The sequence below is a fragment of the Apis dorsata genome, unplaced genomic scaffold (genome assembly GCF_000469605.1).
Source record: "Apis dorsata unplaced genomic scaffold, Apis dorsata 1.3 scaffold_3, whole genome shotgun sequence".
Taxonomy (NCBI): domain Eukaryota; kingdom Metazoa; phylum Arthropoda; class Insecta; order Hymenoptera; family Apidae; genus Apis; species Apis dorsata.
In genome coordinates this window covers 328,238-332,623 of record NW_006263306.1, presented here as the reverse complement: position 1 = coordinate 332,623, position 4,386 = coordinate 328,238, and the positions used below count along the sequence as shown (strand labels likewise).

At 35.1% G+C, this 4,386-nt stretch overlaps 1 long non-coding RNA gene across 1 annotated transcript in view; it reads left to right on the top strand.

Moving 5' to 3' along the window:
• LOC116185583 overlaps positions 1-4,110 on the top strand; it is a 4,724-nt gene extending 614 nt beyond the window's left edge. The window contains exons 2-3 of the long non-coding RNA XR_004150441.1: positions 632-633; positions 1,959-4,110. This is a non-coding gene — a long non-coding RNA (uncharacterized LOC116185583). The remainder of the gene's footprint in view (positions 1-631; positions 634-1,958) is intronic.
• Positions 4,111-4,386: the final 276 nt, after the last annotated feature.

Genomic DNA, 4,386 nt, shown 5'->3' with positions numbered 1-4,386 from the left:
TATATATATATATATATAAAAGGTTGGTTAGAGGGAGAGAGATGAGAACGGTATTGAGTGACCGAAACAATTTGCACTCGTTCCACCGCGGCTGAATTTTATGAACTTTCACGGGCAACTCGGTGCGCAATTCATTACCCTACGATGCAGTTCCCTTGTCGGTTCCATTTGAGAATAATCGCGTTTACCTCGCGTGTCGCGATGCACTGTTACCTACTTTCAAGAACCTCGCTCGTTTCGCAATTTAAATTTTCTTGCCGGATTGTCGAGTACCTTTTAGCTAATTTTCTAGCAATATTGGAATACATACTATATATCTTATAAATAAACGCGAGAAAAATAATAGAAATTAATAAAATTTGTTTCTTTATGATGACGAAATCTTTTAAGAATTATTTTAGTGTGATGCATTTAAATTTAGGAGACTTGCTAAAATTTTTGAATATTAAAAAAATTGAAATTCGAAGTCGTAATAAAAATATCACAATGTCGGTAAAGAATAAAATTAAGATAATTATAAATTTTGAATATCATTAAATCATAATGATTTATGTTCTCACGATTTGGAGCCTTAAATAATGAACCGCGAAAGAATTTACTATAAAGTTACTATTAAAGAAACTTCCATCAGAAGTTTAGCAAGTTCATCGAGTGGTATTTCGTGCAGAATAGCTTGAACGTGTGTACGACGCGTGAAAGCATTAGCGCGTGATGTATTTAAGTTCCGCGTATGAAATCCGCGGCAGCAATGGCTGCCTTAAGCACTCTCGCAGCAGCTGGCATTACAATTTGGAAATCCTCCATTAAATAAGCCAACTTGAGAAACTTTGCTGCTCGTCCACGATAGACGTTTTAGATTTTAATTAAGTTCGACTTGAAAATTTTTACTTCTTCTTGAAGATTTTTATCGAGCCGCTTATAAATCCTCCCTGATCTATGTTTCTTTCAAATATGAAGATAGATTGACGAAATCTGAATTCGATTTTGCACACATACATTATTTATATATTATTTACTTGCTTCTTCGAGTAAGAATTGATTTGAAAAAATCGTGATGTAATAGCCAATAAAATTCTATCCACAAATTAAATATCGTCGATCGAAGCTCGTGGAAGTACGGGTCAGCAACCAATATTTTTCACAGAGATCTAATCCATTCCTACGCTTTCCATTTTTACGACCATCGGGGTGTCGATAGTTAACCTCCCCTACCAACTATTCCTTGAACATGTATTTGGAAAAATGTGCACATTGTGGTCACTCAGCAGCCACTAGTGGTCACTTTCTTCGATAGATACTATAGACATTTCTGGTTTCTTTCTTATTTCTCAACTATTTCTGTGGACAGCGTGTCGTCCCGTTTTGAATCAGCGATGGAAAATATTCTACCATCCCTCGGGTTTTCTTTCAACAATACCTTTCTGAGAGCTTGTACACTTTACCTTGATGAAATTGGGATTTGTAAAAATTTCAGCACTTGAGGAATACGGTTCTCGGTAATTTCATTTTAACGTGAAAGACCCATTTCTTTCAATGGAGAATAAAATTACAATAACAAAGAAACAAAGCTAGGATATTAAAGAAGATATTTCAGAAATTAAAAAACGGTGCAAGAATTCTTAAAAAAAAAATAATAATAAAACAGAATTACAACGATAAAAATAATATAAAATACCAAAAAAGAAGAACAGTAGTAAAAAGATAAAATAAAAATATTCAAAAGCAATGATAACAATAAAAGAGATAACGAAAAGAGTAAAATTCGAATGGAAACAAATTCCTGCAACAAAAATGCAAAGAATCCAAGTTCTCGAATGAAAGTTCTCTCATTTAAAATACTAACTACTTCTAATTATACTCGGAATTATAAACATTATGTTTCAGAATTTAAATTTAAGAATTTATATAAATAAAAAAAGCCGAAATATTTTGCTGATTAGTAGTATGCTGAATAGTAGCGGATTATATTTCAGAAATTCCTTAACTTTAATCACAACTTGATATTTCTCGTTGCGTCTCGTTGTCCATAAATTTATTTGAAATTTTCGTGAATTTATCCTTTAAAAGTTCCTCGAAAAGCGAAAGAAAAGTTTGACAGACGTTTCTCGAAAGATTGAACAAATCAGACTTCGAACTTAAATGTTTTCGAGTCTTCTAGAGGAACAAATGGTTTCGAGTTGGGCAGCAGGATCCTCTGATTCCGTGATCCTCAAAGTTTTACGTCACGGTTGATAGTTTTGCACTCTTGATTAAAGACGATATTGTCAGGCACAATTCGCCTACTTGAATCCCGCGCAAACTGCTCGCACATCTCGCTTCTAATTAAACGTAGAAATTTGCTTTTCAAGTGTAGCGCAATTATATTTTCAGAGAACGAGTAAACTTTCGTATATAGGTCACATCATTTTTCGTGTTTCTAACATTTTTCTTCTTTCCATCGCTGTACTTCTTTTTCGATTATCGTCCATGCTTTTAAGCTCTTCACGAAAATTTACCGCCTTCTCTGACAACTAGGTGAGTTTCGAATACATATACGCAAAGTATATGAGCTCTTATGTAGGTAGATAGACTATGTGATCACGTAAATATGTCGCATAAACACTCGAATGAAACGTTAACATTAAGTGGATTCGACACGAGTGATCTCGATATTTGATCTCGAAATTTACGCACCCTCTTTAAGATTATGCGCTCACCGTGTTGAATATTCATGATCAACCGGAAATGGAATGTATTCAAGGCGTAATTCCACCGTAATTGGTTACCAGCCTTCTAAGTGATAAATACGCGTGCTCGTTCGTTGTTTTCTTACATAGAAAATTTGCCTAAAATTAGCGAGATCGATACGGAAACGATCGTGGGCTTTTGGATATCAAAATCCGGAGCGAAGGTAAATGTTGCCTACATGAGAGATATAGTTGCTGGCTGGCAACAATTCAATGCGTACAATTGACGTCACGCTCGCACTGTTTCGAATTAATGAAGCAGAACCTGTTCGAAGTTTAGTGGCTGATAGCGTTCAATCCACAAGAGGGAGAGGGAGAGAGGAAGGCAGAAACAGACATAGAAATTGCGACAACTTGTTTTTATACAAATGTATATATATTTTAAACATATGCATTTCTATTCAAGGGACTAGTACAAACCCCGCGACGAAATACGTTTGACGCGCGACCTATTTCGAGTTCGCGATGCGACACGCTGCAGTTTTTGCGTGTGACTAACTTTCACCAGAAATTGAACACGAAAACCCCTGGTTCAAAGGTGAGATGATAGTGTCACACGAAACGAGAAAATTTCACGATCAAATTCTTTTTCGGTAATCTTCTAGTTATACGTGATATAAATTAATCCCTACTTAAAGGCAAGAAATTAAAAACCAAAAATTTAAAAAAAATAAAAATGACAAAATAAAAATTTCACGCTATGGGAAAATTTACGTTAATCGTTTCGTTGTGAATTCAAAATAAAATGCTGTGAAGATATTCGATTTTTCTTTTTTTATTTTTGCGAAGTTACATACGTGTTACTTGTCGTAATATTTTAATAAATTATTTTTATTCGGTTTTATCACGGTATATGATAAATTTACTACACGTGTATATTTCTGGTTCCAGTGATATTTTATATTACCTCATCTTTCAAATGAGATTTCGTATAAAAAGTTTTTATAAATAAATTAATTTCACGCTCGTAGAAAACGTTTCCTTCGTTAGCTTCGAATATAAAAACAATAAGAAAACATTCGTTTTAATTCGTGTTGTGGAATGTAATTATTAATAAATTAAACGATATTAGATTCATGTTTCCTAGCTAATAAAAATATTATAAAAAGTAATATTCATGAAGAAAATATCTCCTATATTCCGATGATTCTTTTAATATCGAGACAATTTCTTGATTTACGAGGCATGTCTCGTGAAAGACAGTATCGTGAAACCAGTCGTTCAATCATACTTCGATTTCCGTCCATATTGGAACACGGTTTCCGGAAGTGGCACGAATCTGCCACGTCTTCGACACGATAAATGCAAAGTACGTACTAACGGCAACAGAAGGCGGGTTCTGGGGTTTCGAACGATGTTCTGTGGGCTCTTTTTCCTCTCTGCGAAAAAAGGAGGGACGAAAGGGACTTTTTGATAAACCGGACACGTGCGTTCTCTTTTCTCGTGCATCCGATTCCAGACTTTCTCGTACAGAGAACCAGCTTGTGCACGCACTATCCACCATTTCCAAGGGAAACCAGAGTTTCACGTCGAGCCTGTTATTTCCAAACCAGAAGCTATGATTTTGGAAATTACAGCTGCCCTCGATACGGGAATTATGAGGGTTGACGATGCATACCAACACTGTACGCCGAGTATTCAATAAACGCAACTTACCACT